Raw genomic sequence first — 16858 nt, 5'->3', positions numbered from 1 at the left:
CTGAAACACAAGAAAAAAATCCTTTAAATAATCTTCATGACTATGATATATAATATATATCCTTCAAGAGGAAAGGGAAAAATAATCCTTAAACAAATCTGTGAAAACACAAACAGTGGAAAGAAATGAATGAAACTTCTCAAGACATGAAAGTTGAAATAGAATTAATAGAGAAAACCCAAACTGATGGAAATCTAGAAAACAAAAATACAGGAACTTGAACAAGAACCACAGAGGCAAGCTTCAACAACAGAATACAAGAGAATCTTAGGCATTGAAGACATGATTTAAAAAAATGGTTACCATGGTTAAAGAAAGTGTTAACATAAAAAAGTTCTAACATTAACATCCAAAATATCTAGAACATTATGAATGGATAAAATATAACAATAATAGGAATAGACAAAGAAGAAAAAAACTCAGTCAAAGACACAGGAAATATTTTTTTAAAATTGAAGAAAATGTCCCTAGCCTAAAGAAGGATATGTCTATAAAGGTACAAGAAGCATATAGAATACCAAACAGAACAGAAAAGAAACTCCCCTTAGCACATAATAATCAAAATACTAAATGTAGAGAACAAAGAAAGAATATTAAAAGCCACAAGAAGAAAATCAAGTAAGATATAAAGGCAGACTTATTAGAATAACACCTAATTTCTCAATGGAGACTAAAAGCCAAAAAAGCTTAGACAGATGTGATACAGGCTCTAAAAGACAACAGGTGCCATCCCAGACTACTATACCCAGCAAAATTTTTGATGACCGTAGATGGAGAAAATAATACATACAGAAGGTGCTAAGAAGAAAACTCCAAACTAAGGAGGTTGATGTAATCATGAAAACACAACCCATAAATAATGCCAGACTAGAAAAATCAAAAGTAGAAAAATACACACACAAATGCATACCACCATCACTACCAATGCCAACACTAACAGCAAACTAACAGGGATTTAAAAAGTTGCTATCTCTCAATATCAATGGTGTCCATTCCCTCAATAAAAAGACAGACTGAGACTGACAGAAAGGATGTGAAAACAGGATTCATCCTGCTGCATTCAGGAAACATTTCTTACCATCAAGGATAGATGTTACCTCAGGGTAAATAAAGGATTGGAAAAAGGCGTTACAAACAAATGGGCCTAAGAAGCACACTGATATAGCCATTTTAATACCTAACAAAAGGGACTTAAAACAAAAGCTAATCGGAAGAGATAGGAAAGGACACTATATATTCATCAAAGGAAAAATTCACCAAGATGGCATTTCAATTTTAGCATCAGTGCCCCAAATATAAGGGGCCCTGAAGTTTGTAAAAGAAACACTACTACAACTTAAATTACTTATAGAACTGTAGATATAATTCTAAACGGTCTTAGTAAATAAACACAGAGCCAAATAAAGAATTAAAACCCCAGGGATTGAGCAGTAGCCAAGAGCTAAGACCACCTTATCTTACCACTTGCTGCTGTCCTTCCCCTGAGAGACCTTCTTCTTGTGTCCTGTCTTTTTATTGCCTTTCTGTTCTGCCTTCTCATTGGCTATAAACCCAACCACATGTCTCCTCATCACTGCCTGTCTATACAGACCTCCAGGTCTCTATGGTTCATACTGATATTAAAAGTTTGGGTTGCCACTTGGCTGTGTCCTTGAATACACAGAGATTCTGCCTGCCATGTGATCAAATTAAGAGTGTGTGCCACCACAGCCGGACATCTGCTAAATGGCTTGCTCTTAGCTCTGATCTCCAGGCAACTTTATTAACATACAAATAAAATCACATTTCAGCACAAATAAAATATTACCATATTGAACCTCATAAACTGATTGTGGTAGACTTCAGTTCTCCAATCTTGTCAATAGAGAGAGATCAGCTAAACAAAAATTAAACAAATGATGGAGCTAGTAGATGTTATAAATCAAATGTACCTAACAGATATTCACAGAACATTCACTACAGCACAAAAGAATGTACCATTTTCTGTTCCTCCTTACCTTCTTGTAGGAGGTAATGGGGAGTGGGTTGGGAGGGGGAGGCTGGAGGGACAGGAGAAGGGGAGAGGGGAATCTTTGGTATGTAAAATAAATAAAAATTTTCTTAATAAAGATGCAAAGAAAAAAAGCATGTAACAATTTTTCTGCAACTCATGGAACTTTTTCCAAAACTGACCACATACTTAGAACACAAAGCAAGTACAACCAGACACAAGAAAATGGAAATAATCCTTTGAATACTATCGAATCACCATGGATTAAAGCTGGGTATCAGAAACAATAGGAAGTTTGGAAACTGAACAACTCACTAAGAAATGAAAAGTGGCTCAAGAGATAAATGAAGAAAGAAATTAAAGACTTCCTAAATTGAATGAAAATGAATATACAACGTATCAAATATATAGGACAAAATGAATTCTATGCTAAGAAGAAACTTCATAACATTAAGTGTCTACACACAAAATAATAATCTGTAAGATATTATACTAGCAACGCAAGAGCACACCTGAAGGCTTTAGAACAAAATGTAGAAAGCAAGAAATAATCAAACTCAAGGCTGAAATCAATAAAATAGAAACTAAAATAATACAAAAAATCAATAAAAGAAAGAGTTCTTTGAGAAAATTAATAAAATTGACAAACCCTTATTCAACCTAACTATAAGGTAGGAAGAGAACATTCAAATCAACAAATTTAGAAATAAAAAGGGGTAATAGCAATAAATACCAAGGAAATTCAGAGAACCATTCAAACATACTTTAAAACCTGGACACCAAATTGGAAAATCTAAAAGAAATAGAAAATTTTATATGTGATAGAGGGTTAGCATCTAGAATATACAAATAACTAAAAATACTCTAAATATCTAGAAGATAAAATTTTAATTTCATTTTAAGAATTCTCTAAAATTTCCTCACTTTTAGTTATTTTTTTTACAGTTCTTTTAAGGTGTAAAACACGGTTATATTTCACTTTACATTTTTTCATATCCAGTTTGTACATATGTAAAGAAAATAATGTTTTTACTATGGAAATGAATAAAGTATGCAGATTTTGGTTGAGTAATTCATGTGTTTTTTTCTCATTTTTATTTTTTGTGAGTTTTCCCTTTCCTTAATCCCTTTTCAAGCCTGTCCTCACCTCATCCTTCCCATATTACACTTGCTTTTCCATTATTCTCTCTTTTTTCTTAATGCCATCTGCATTCTATCCCCCTCTCCTTGAACCTCAACATGGCATCAAATACTTTCCTGTCTTCTATGGGTACTCCGAATTAAGCACACATACTGAAAGATTCACAGCTACAATCCACAAATGAGTGAGAACATGAGTTGTTAATTTTTTGCTTCTGAGTTACCTCATTCAGAATTATTTTAAGTACTGTCCATTTACCTGAGAATTTTATTTTTCTTGCAGTGAATAATATTCCATTATATATTAAACAGTATATGGTATATTCCAATATATGTTAACCACATTTTCATTATCTTTTTGACAGTTGATGCTTATCGAGACTATTACCATTTCCTGTCCATTTTGAAAAAGCATCAATGAATATCGATGAGAAAGGATATCTGTAGTAGGACACAAAGTGTTTTAGCACTATGCTCAGCAATGGTACCACTGGGTCAGGTAGCGTGCTTTAATAATCTGTCCTAAAATATTCTGAAATTTCTCAGTGTACTTTAAACCATTTCCCAATACAGATTAAAATTATTTTTGGATTGCAAAATACAAATAAATGAATTAAAGACCACATTTATAATTTACAATTTTTATGTCATATCTCTTAAAGGAAAGTCATATATTTCCTGATACTAGATATAATTAAAGATCAGCTTTCAGATATATGTCATTGTGTAAACTAATAACAAATATGGGTCATACTTGCACACAGTATTTTTTTTTCTGTTCCCTACCTTGTTATTTTTGATGTATCTAAAGTATTTATTTTGTGAACATTTCATAAATTGGGTTAGTATGACATTTTTAAGTAATAAGACTTCATTTAATTTTGAAACATATTTGTTTTGCTTTTGTTATAGGTTTTTTCCTATCTCAGTCTGGTCTTGGACACTTTATGTAGCCAATGGCCTTGAAACTCTAATTCTGCTACAAGAATTGCAGCCGTGCTGACATTACCGGGAAGTCCCACCACACTTAGGGTACTTGGTTCTGAAGAACAGAGAGTTTAGTGTATTCTAGGCAGGAATTCAACCAGCTGAGCTGCATCTCAAAGAAATGACATATTTCACCCTGTGCTGAGTGGCATTTCGTTTATTTGGGAGCCATAGTAGCTTCAGTCACATTTTTTAACCAACATAAATTGCATTATTAACAAATAAAATTGCAAATTTACTGTGGGTTTTTATTTGTTTTATTTCTTTGTTGTTGTTTTTGGTAATTAAATATACCTTTTAGAGAGAGGATTTAAGACTGTGTAATTATCTTATTACTAAACAACCAATTGTCTTTCTACTAGATTTAACACTCATTAATAATAATTTTTGTTTGAAACTTTTACCACTATTGTGATGAGCAAATAATTATTTCATAATTTTTAATTTTCCATACATATACTTTAATGAAGAATTTTACTCTCTTTTATCATTTTTGATTTTTTAATGATTTAAAATACATTATTATATTAATGTTCAATTTGTTGGCTTTGTAAAGTAAAATACTAAATTGCAGCCTGCTGTAGGATGTCCTATATGCTGGGAATATATGTTGCTATGATTGATTGATCAATAAAATGCTGATTGGCCAGTAGGTGTAGTGTAGGTGGGACAAGGAGAGAGGAGAATGCTGGGTGGAAGAAGGCTGAGTAAGAGAGATGCTGCCAGCTGCCACGAGGAGAAGCATGATGTAAGACACCAGTAAGCCACAAGCCATATGGCAATTTATAGATTAGCCGAAATGGGTTAATTTAAGATGTAAGAACAGATAGCAAGAAGCCTGCCACGGCCATACAGCTTATAAGTAATATAAGTGTCTGTGTATTTATTTGAGTCTGAGTGTCTGCGGGCCTGGGTGGGACTGGAGATAACTCCAGCTACAGCAGCCTACATGTTTTAATACTTACACATGTTTTGTGATACAAATATTACTATATCAGATAATGATTGCCAAGAAAATATACATACAAAATTATCAATGCAAATACAAATACTTTCTGCTCTCAATAAATTATTAAACTTTTAGAAACAACTATGAAACAATTATTTTGATAAAAAATTACCTTTTATAAATCATCCAGACTGAAGTAATCCAGACTGACAAGACAAACATGGTGTGAACTCATTCCAAGTGGATGTTAGCTGTAAAATAAAGGAGAACTATGATACAATCCACAGACCCAGAGAGACTAGGTAACAAGAAGAGTTCATGGGGTGACACCCAGATCTCCTAGGGAAGGGGAATAAAAGAGATTTTATGAGTGGACTGAGGGCAGGTGGGGATGGGTCATGAACAATCAGGTGTGGCGGGAGCAGAGATGGGGAGAGTGCTGAGTTGGACTTCTGGTGGCAGCATTTCGAGGTCCAGTGGAAGCCTAGAGCAGAGGACTTTCCCAGGAGTCTACAAGGAGGACCCCAGCTTAGACTCCTAGCAATACTGGGTACATAGCCTATACTGCATCTACTGTGATCAGAACTGGTGCCTGACCCAATTGTCATCAGTGTCATCATCCATCAACTGATGGAAACAGATGCAGAGACACAGAGCCAAACATTACTCAGAGTTCAGGAATCCTTCAAGGAAGAAGAAAAAGGAGTGTAGGAGCCAAAGGGATTAAGGATACCTCAGGAAGTCTCACATAATTACTAACTTGGGTTCATAGGGGCTGGCAGAGACTGAGCAAGACATCTAGGGAGCCCGCAAGTGACTGACTTAGGCACTCTGCATATATGATACAGTTATGTAGCTTGGTCCTTTTATGGGACTCCAACTACCTGGAACAGGAACTGTCTCGACTCTTTTACCAGCTTCTGAGACCCTACTTCTCATACTGGGTCTCCTCGCCCAGCCTTAATACATGGGGAGGTGCTTAGTCTTACTGTAACTTGATATGCAATGTTTTATTGATACTCACAGGAGACCTTCCCTTTCCTGGATGGAGATGGAAGAGGAGAGGATTGGGAGGTGGGAGGCAGGAATGGGGAAAAGGGCCTAGGAAGGGGAGATGGGCAGGTGGCTGTGGCCAGGATATAGAATAGATGGAATTTTTTTTTAAAGTTCAAAAATGTCTTTTTATTAAACTATTAAAGTCTATGAAACAAACAAGAATAAAAATTAAAACAGTTATTTTGATTAAAAATACTTTCAAAAAGATTTTTTTTCTTTTGTTTTTTTTTGAGACAGGGTTTCTCTGTGTAGTTTTGCCCCATTCCTAGAACTCACTCTGTAGACCAGGCTGGCCTCAAATTCATATATATCCCCCTGCCTCTGCCTACTGAGTGCTGGGATTAAAGGCATGTGTTGCTGGAGGGCTTCTCTCCAGGTTCCTCCAAGCCCTGCAGTCCCACAATCCACGTATAAAATAATCACTCAGACGCTTATATTACTTATAAACTGTATGGCTGTGGCAGGCTTCTTGCTAACTGTTCTTTTATCTTAAATTAACCCATTTTTATAAATCTATACCTTGCCACGTGGTTGGTAGCTTACCGGAGTCTTTACATGTTACTTGTCCTGGCGGTGGCTGCTGTGTCTCTCCCCACTTCTTCCTGTTTCCCCAATTCTCCTCTCTTCTTGTCCCACCTATACTTCCTGTCTGGTCACTGGCCATCAGTGTTTTATTTATATAGAGTGATATCCACAGCACTTCCCCTTTTCTTCTTTTTTCAAAAAGGAAGGTTTTAACCTTAACATGGTAAAATTACATATAACAAAACAATTATCGAGCAAGAATTACAGTTATAATATTAAAGAAGATGACTTATCTATCTTATATTTGTGAGTTTAAGGTTTTATATCTAACTTATCTTTTATCATAACTGAGGAAATTACAACTATCTAGTCTTTAACCACATCAAAGACCTGAGAAGGAACATAATGGTACCTGAGAAATGGTAGATGGATGCAAGCAACTTTCGGGAATCTTGCAAGAGTAGACCAAGACAGCTGGCAGCCTGGACAGTCATCTAATGTCTTTCAGCATTGTTGGTGCATTCAAATTGGCTACAGGCCTAGAGTATCTGACAGACCATTTTCAGAAGCAGGATTTCTGAAAGACCATCTTACCCTGTCTTGGCAGAGTACAGTGGTCGCTTTCCTTGTGTTCCGCTTGTCCAGAAAGGACAGCATTGTATTCATACTGTCAGCTGTCAAGGCAAGGGCAGTTTTTTGCCCAGTAGGCCATTTTGTGCCAAGAAGACAAACTTCCAAATGGAAATGTCTTAGAAGCCCAGCATTCTCTCTGGATCAAATTGTTGCAGCCAGGAGCAATTGTGTCTCACGTCAACAGAATTCTAAATTATTTAAATGCCATATTCTCTAGGTCTATGAAGTGTTTGAAGATTACCTATCTACCTGAAATATATCTATGTATACCTAGAAGACTTAAGTAACATGGCTACAAATATGATTATCATAGATGACTAATTATTAATCTATTTTTAATTATCCATTACAATTTTAAATGAGTTACATAAACATAATACCTCAAACAAGAATAGAAACATATATATATATGTATACATACATATATATATACAGTATAACAATATTAACTTCAAGTATGTATCAATAAACTAAAATTTATACCAATGTAAAACATTTTAAACATAAACTAAAATCTATACCAATGTAAAACATTTTAAACATAAACTAAAATCTATACCAATGTAAAACATTTTAAACAAGTTGTTCTTTAAAAGTAGGTTCATTAATCTACCCTTTATCTTATCATCTCTATATCCTATATATCTATATCATATCCCCTTTTCTTTTTTAGAAAGAGATCGCATTTATAATCAACCTGTTTTAAATAAAAATATTGGTTTTTCTCTGTCCCACACTAGAGGGCTCTTTTGATTTGGGATGCAAGAATCTCTTAACCATTTTTTAAGCAATATGTCTGGGTTTAGAGGGGGAGTGAGCCAATTCCATCTCTAAAGCCAGCTTAAAAAAATGGGATTAAGCCGGGCGGTGGTGGCGCATGCCTTTAATCCCAGCACTCGGGAGGCAGAGGCAGGCGGATCTTTGTGAGTTCGAGGCCAGCCTGGGCTACCAAGTGAGTTCCAGGAAAGGCGCAAAGCTACACAGAGAAACCCTGTCTCGAAAAACCAAAAAAAAAAAAAAAAAAATGGGATTAAAGACTAACAGTTATAGTTACAATTTAGTATATATAATATCTTAGATAGAACATATTAAGTATTAGATTCAGGTTCTTTAGGATAGGACACCTTTGAATGATCTTTATAACATGCCATTTACCTATGCCCTATACTTCTCTGGATTTTAGTATGTGTTTCTTACTTGATATTGTTTGCATTGGTTGTAGTTACATCTTATCTTGGTCATTTTCCTGCAAACCTCATGATGTCATTGTTTTTCTCTGCTGAGTAGTACTCCATTGTGGTGATCAGATGGTCAAACACCCTAACTGTCATGGTAGAACTCTCATCCAATGACTTATGAAAGCAGATGCAGAGATCCACTGCCAGGCCCCAGGTGGAGCTCTAGGAGTCCAATCAGTGAGAAAGAGGAGGGATTGGGGATTGTATGAGTGAGAATTGTTGAGACCAAGATTGGAAAAATCACAGGGACAAATAGCCAAACAAATGTAAACACATGAACTATAAACCAATAGCTGAGGAGCCCCCATAGAACTGGATCAGTGAGATAGTTGATTAGCTTGAATAGTGGCCTTAATAATTTCACAATAGACATGTGCCACCACTGCCTGTCTCACAAGAAGATTCTTAAATTATTTTTGTTGATATAAATATATATTAATATGCTGGAAGGATTATTTTAATTTTGATGTCCTGTAAAAATAATTTTAAATGGATGGATTGAGATGTTAAAATTACCATTTCAGCCTGAGCAACATTTTATCATGAAAGTGTAAAATGGAAGGTGTATAAATTTCTTCAACTGAAGTTTAACAAGGTTCTCTTTCTGCAACCTGGAAGTGACTTTACCTAGCACAGTGGCGATTGGAAAGTTCCATGTATGTCTGTGATTTCCGAAGGTCATCATCACTCACACTTTGGTGCATCCCTGCTGAGTTTGATGACTTAAATACAACAAATGATGATGACTAATTAATTCAGGATAGGCCTTGTGAGTAGATATCCTGTCTGCTTAAAGAGGGAACACTTTAAAGGTTGAGGAACATTATAATCATTTAATTTCTATTGCAAATATTGTCAATTCTCACAAGTTTTACGTATGTGCTTCTATGCCAAAGCTTAACTGAGTTCTCTCACAGAATTATAAATGATAAAGGTTGATATATATTTACTGTCTTTGCTTCATTATATTTATAATGAGACATTAGTTTCAAGATTTAGAAACTCTAGACTATGCAGGTATGGTTACATATACAGATACAATCTGTTTTCATTTTTCTACCATGAAAGTGAACATATTTGTGGCATATAACACAAAGTTTTCAGATAGACATATATTGGGAAATGGATAAATCAAGCAAGTTGTTTTGCATTTATTCAAATAGATATACTTCTCTCAGTTTCTATTTTGATTTTTATACATTTCACTTGTAAAGATTGCATATGATTTGCAATTATATGCTGAGGTTATTTATTTAATAACTCAGTCCCTTCCATATCTCATTGGCAGTCTCCATTTTTAAAGTTGAAAAATATTACATCACGCATACACCTATCATCTTTATCCCTTTGTCTGTTGATACTAAGTTGATTTTATACCCTGGCTATCATGAAGAATGTTGTGATGAATCTTACAGTCAAGTATTTTATGGAAAAACTAATTTAATATTCATTACATAGTTTCAGTAGCAGGATTGTGAGGTAATAGGGGAATTGTTTATTTTTTGAGAGATCTCCACACTATTTTCCATGAGGATTATTAATTGGTTATTCATTTTTCTTTCTCCTACACATAACTTTTGTTTAAGTGACTGCCAACACTTGCTATCTTTACTCCTTTTGATAGTCCCTGCTCTTACTGGAACTAAGGGATGTGTGCTGTGTTTGGTTTGCATTTTCCTCACAATTAGTGAAATTCTGTAGGGTTTTTTGTTTGTTTGTTTGTTTTGTATACCTGCTAGCCATTTCTGTCCTTCATAATGTGTGATCAGACCAGGAGACTGTAATAATATGATGAACCGATTATGGCTGTTGAATTAACATTTGTTTCAATAATTAATCTTAAGACAGCAGCATTCATAAGTAAATTCTGCTTCAAAAATCAGTTCAATTTTCTGTGAAATTAGGTTTTGAAAGACATATTTGATTGGTATATTTTTTTCAAAATTATGCTATAATATCCCGAGTATACAAAAATAAAAACACATCTCATGTAAGGTTGAAATCTATATTCTCAATACACACTGAGAAGAAACACTCTATGCATGGAACCTGGGGCTTTGGTTTAATGCTTGCTGAATTTAAGATGAAAAATAAAGTGAATAGCATCATAGTCCATTTATGCAGCAGACACACTTGCTCCTTCCTAGAACAATTGCCTAGCACTGCAACTAAATAACTTAACGTATGAGAAACATGTTAATGAAATTAGAATTCCAATAAAAATAAGTTGCACTTGTATATTTTAAAAGGAAAGAGATATTGTGTTTGTGTAGAATATAACAATTAAAACAATGAAATCTAAATCTAGTTATATGAATGAATCATTGAACAGATAAATATTTATTGATTGAATTTTTTGGAATTTAACTATATTTAATGAAATTAATGCAAAAGTACAACATCGAAACAGTAGAAAACATACTTCACATGAGCCATAATTTTCACTAAAGGTTGTAGATTGATGTCCTAAACAATAGTATATCCCATGTTATCTCCAGTACCATATGTACTGAAAGCTATGTAATATATAGGCAAGCATATCAAAGAAATATGCTTCAATACTTTCTGAAGGCCCATGTGGTATTTTAGCTTCAATATATTTTGCTTATCATCTATCTTTCTAGGAAATTTCTGATTTATGTTTACAATGTGAATTTCCTGCAATTATTTTTATTGATTAGCATATGGCATTATTTAAGGTGGAAAACTTCTTTGCACTTAAGGATTCTGTCTTAATTAGGGTTACTATTACTGTGACAAAATGCTGTGACCAAAAGTTAGGGAGGAAAAGGTTTATTTGGCTTACACTTTCAACATTGCTGTTCATTTATTAAAGGAAGTCAGAACAGGAATTCAAACAGGGCAGGATCCCAGGGTAGAATCTGACACAGAGTTCATGGAGAGGAGCTGCTAACTGGCATGCTTCCCATGGATTGCTCAGCCCACCTTCTTATAGAACCCAGGACCAGAAGCCAAGGGATAGCACCACTTGCCACGGGCTGGGTCTTTCTCCATTAATTGCTAAATGAGAAAATGCCTTACAGCTGGATCTCATCAATGCATTTCCTCAACTGAGGCTCCTTCCTCTGATGATTGTAACTTGTGTCAAGTTGACACACAAAACCAGCCAGTACAACTGACGCCTTGTCAATTTGACACACAGCTACATCACTATTAAGCCACATCCCCTCCTTTCTTATACATCCCCAAGATCCCACATTAAAAACAAAAATAATTTTAAAAGTCCCACAGTCTTTACAAATTTCAATACATTAATATTTCAGTTGTTTTAAAATATGCAATCTCTTTGAAAAGTTCAGGTCTTTCATCTGTGGGCTCCTTTAAAAATCAAAATTAAATACCTTCTTCAAGAGGGAAGAGCCAGGCACCAGCACAATCTGAAACAAGCAAAACCAAAGTCCAACAGTATATATAACTCAAAGTCCAATTATCTGGAATCTAATCCAGATTTTCTGGACTCCTGCAAAGAAAGGGTTTGAGTCACTTTTCTAGCTCTGGCCTCTGCAGCACATACAGCTGTTCTTAAGGACCATTCAATGATAATGGCATCTCCAAAATGCTGGGGTCTTAAGCTGCAACTAGCCTGCACTTTCACTAATAGCCTCTCATAGGCTCTCCTTATGGTGCCAAGCCTCAGCTTCTTTTCATAACCAATTCAGTCCTGGGTCTTCAACTGCCACTGAAGCTGCACCTTCACCGCTGGGCTTTCCTGGCCTTTTATAGTGCCAAACCTAGCTGCTTTCCATAACCCCATTGGTGCCTTCAAAACAAGTACTACCTGGGTTACTCTTACATGTTACCAAGTCTGGCTGCCAGCAAGAGGCACAATCTTAGCCACATCTGGAACATAGCTTTTCTGTGCACTCAAGAAACACTTCCCATATTTCACCTCAGTGATGCTGGTCTCTTCTGCTAATTTCTTAGCTCCAGCTGACCAGCGTCAAGTATCTCAGCAAAGCAAAATTTTGCTTTACCAATTCTAGTATCTTGTTAATCACAGCTGATCCTTTAGTCCCAGCTAACCAGAACCATAGGTTGTTAATTAAAAATAAGAAATGGCACTGATAGAATATTTAAATTTTCCTCTTAAACTTCTCAAGCCAACCCTCCATCTTCTGCACTGCTCTTAATGTTCCTATCTTCCTCCAAGCTCCTAAAGAACACCCCACTAAGCTTTTAACACTCAATGGCTCTTCTGGCCAAAAGTTCAAAAGTTCTTCCACAATCATCTTTAAAAAAGGTTGGTCACGTCTGTCACAGCAAGACTCGACTACACTGGTACCAGTATCTCTTAGTCAAGGTTATTATTACTGTGACAAAACACCATGGCCAACAAGCAAGTTGGAGAGGAAAGGATTTATTTGGCTAACACTTCAACATTGATGTTCAATATTGAAGGAGGTCAGAATAGGAACTCAAACAGGGCAGGATCCCAGAGGTAGGAGTTGATGCAGAGATCATGGAGAGGGACTGCTTACTGGCTTGCTTCCCATGGCTTGTTCAGCCCACCTTCTCATAGAACCCAGGACCAACAGCCCAAGGATGGCACCATCCAACATGGGCTAGGCCCTCCCTCAATGTTCATTAAATGAGAAAATGCCTTACAGCTGGATCTCATGGAGGCATTTCTCAACTGAGGCTCCTTCCTCTGATGACTGTAGTTTGTGTCAAGGTGACACACAAAACCAGCCAGTACAGAATCTAAGTTATCTGGAGAATGGATGTGAGGCTGCACTCTCCACTGCATTTTCTTGACTAAACATGGAGAGGAATTTCACCACCACTTGGTTTCTGCCATGAAAGCAGCTTCAATATCTACTTAGTGAGATTGCCTAAACACCCTTTTTTCTGACAATTAGACATTTATGTTGCCTTGAAAATTAGTTACTGAATATTACTTTCTTAGTTATCATTGATAATTTCAGGAAATCTCTATAGTCAATTGCAGTAAGATCTGGAGTCCTGCAAAGCCTAAAGGTCCAGCCTCATTCATCACTTCCTCTCCTGCCTTGCAAACTTGCCTCAGAGTCTAGCTGAGTATATTGATTTATTGGAGAACATTGTAACACTGGTAATGCTAACATCTATTTTCTAATGACATATGTTTTATAAAGTCAATATCCACCACTCTGAAATTAAATTGTCAATAATTTAATCTACAAATACACTTTCAGAGCAAATAAGTATAACAAGAAAGATAGAAAACAAACCAAGGCAATTCACAGTTAATTAATCTTTGTGAAATATATAAAATGCTTTAAGAAAATTCTGCAAAGACCTTAAAGAAGGACTAAGATATGCATTTCTAAGGAAAGTCACCAAAATAAAATTATAACAAATGAGGCAGATAGAAGCATGCTGCTTTTGTAACTTGTTTATGACATGATTTTCTAAAGGTAAATATGAAAAGAATGTTGCTAACTAGATTTTATTTTATTTGTTTTTCCTTGAAAAAAATATCATTTTCCTAACTGAGTGAGAATCTACATTCTAGGAACATCAAAAGAGCAACAGATTGAGAATTAATATTAATAAGGCTTCTTAAGAGCAGAGGCTCTCAGTCTCTAATAAAATTTCAGTTATGTAGTTTCATTTATTCAAAAACATATTAATTCAAATTAAGCACATGTCCTCAGGAGATGAGTTATGGTAGATGTTCTCTCTCAGTAAGACAAAGAAAAACAAAACAAAGCAATATACAACAAAACTCTCTAATTCATCTCACAAGGATTTTGAAATATATATGGAGACATGAAACCTACATTAAACAAATATAAGAAGTTCTCACTCTGTGTCATAGCAGATACTTAATGAATAAAAAATCATGAGGATTATCAATAAAAACCCTCAATTAAGTATGTTTCCTTGGAAGAAATTAATATAAAACTGTAAAACAAGTCCAAGGATTCGGATAGTCAGTGACATTCCAGGAATCTAAGGAGCATAGCAATTCAGGCAAGGAAGGGTGTGGAAAGGATCCCAAAGGCATTTGCTTACAACTTTCACTTAGAAACAGACAATAGAAATGATTAGCAGGTGATATGGCTCTTGAGCATAAGGTTATTCAAATAAACAAACAACGCAGAAATAACTCTAGCTCTGGACATGACTTCAATACACATGATTTGTGGAGAAAAATAGTGAACAAAGATGATCCTGAAGCCTATGCATGATATACTTTGAAAGATACTCACTATGTACAGAACCCGTCTAAACATGAAAACAACCTTTCTCCTTCAGAACCCCTCTCCTTCAGAATGATTCTGCATATATACTTTTGGATTATTCTGTTGGGTGAATTTCAGATCAGTGCATATTCTTCTCCCTGACTTATTTCTGTACTTAGTTATTTATGTATGTGCATACTCATGAACACTCATAATTTGGGGTACTGTTTTATATCTGGTCATTAAAGTTTTTTTCAATTGGATTGCCTGTTGTTATAACTTATTCGTGTGTGTGTGTGTGTGTGTGTGTGTGTTTTGTGTGATTGTGTATGTCTGTGTTCTGTCATCTGCAAGGCACTGCATTGACTTGACTAAAGTGATGACTAAGTGGAGAAACATAAGACACATGTACAAATTATCTGGGATGGAGTAGGCTGTGTGGTCTGATGGAGATACACTAACATCAAACTAGAAACTCAGCACATTTATCATATACTGCAAAACTAAAGGCACAGGTAGGTTAGCTTATCTGAATAGGAGGTCTCTGTAATGAAACATTCTTGTGTTGTAGTCTTCCTAGAGACTGCTGTGGTTGATGATGCCTACATACACACACTGGTTTCAGCAAAAGGTCAATGATTCATTAATACTAGTGCTTAGACCAGATGAAGGTTTTGCCATTTCCATGAGTCAGAGACATTGCAGTCCTTGATATGACAGGGCTCATATCAATAATAACTATTCATTTAGGACTTCCATCTGTCCCCTATATCTGTCTGTATGTACACTTCTGTTTGAATGTAAGTATGTCAGTGTACATGTGTACCTGTTCTAAGAACAGATGACAGATAACATATGTCTTAGCAAAGGCAATATTTTTTTTAAAAAAAGGATTTCTAAATCAGTTTTGCATCAGAAAACTATCTTAAGATCAGGAGGTGGTAGTGCATACCTTTAATCCCAGCAGAGTTAGGTGGACCTCTGAATTCAAGACCACCCTTGTCTACAGAGTGAGTTCTAGGACAGCCAGTGGTACACAGAGAAACCCTGTCTCAAAAAAAAGGTATCTTCTTAAATATTCTAAGAAATTACATTTTATCATCAATGGGATAGCTAAATTGTGATCCCTAGTAGCCAGTTATAATAATATACAATGATATATGATATCTGAACATGGCATCTAATTTCTTATCATAATTTTCTTTTTTATAAAGATTTATTTTGTTTATATTTATTGGTGGGTATGTGAATCCATGAAGTGACCCAAACACATATGCATGCAGGTGCTTATGGAGGACATAAAGGGAAGAGAATACCTTTTTAGAAACTAAAATTAAACCAAAATTATAGGTGGTTGTGTGCTGTGGGATAATGCTGCTAGACACTGTTTTAATAAAATGCTTATTGGCCAGTAGCCAGGCAGGAGGTATAGGCGGGATAAGCAGACAGCAGAATTCTGGGAAGAAGAAGGCTAATTCAGGAGTTTCCAGCCAGACACAGAGGAAGCAAGATGACAAGGCAGAATGGAGAAAAGGTACCAAGCCGCATGACTAAACAAAACCAAGAATTATGGGTTAATTTAAGTGTAACAGCTACTCAGTAATAAGCCTGAGCTAATGGCCATACAGTTCATAAATAATATTAAGCCTCTGTGTGTTTACTTGGGTTCAATCAGTTGCAGGACTTGGCAGTACACAGGAAAACTTACAACTACAAATAGCACCCAACCTGTTGGCTCAAGTTTCCACCTGTAACCTGAGAGAACTTAATAAGTCATTCTAAAATGGTACCAAAACCAGATTCCTGCTTTATGTCTCATTTGGGCCGTGAGATTCCACAGCATTCAGGCTTCAGTGCAACATTCCCGCCACTGTACACAGTGGTGTCTCCAAGCCACGTAGCATGCTGAGTGGCAGATTTAGCTTTCATTAGTACAAAAAGAGAAAAAAGAAAAGAAAAGAAAAAAAGAAAAAAGGTTCTTGGGCTACACACTGCTGTTGGATGGAGGCATAGACTCATTGCTTCCTGAAACAGCACTAAGCATGGTTTCTCCACAGCTGGAAGTAAATGTAGTTCTACCATGTTGGGAAGCTGAGGTGGGTGGAGTCAGCAGCCAAAGCTGCCACTTTAGTACTAGCCAAACTGCAGTTTA

This window comes from Peromyscus maniculatus, chromosome 2 (assembly GCF_049852395.1).
Source record: "Peromyscus maniculatus bairdii isolate BWxNUB_F1_BW_parent chromosome 2, HU_Pman_BW_mat_3.1, whole genome shotgun sequence".
NCBI lineage: Eukaryota > Metazoa > Chordata > Mammalia > Rodentia > Cricetidae > Peromyscus > Peromyscus maniculatus.
This window is presented reverse-complemented; position numbering follows the sequence as displayed.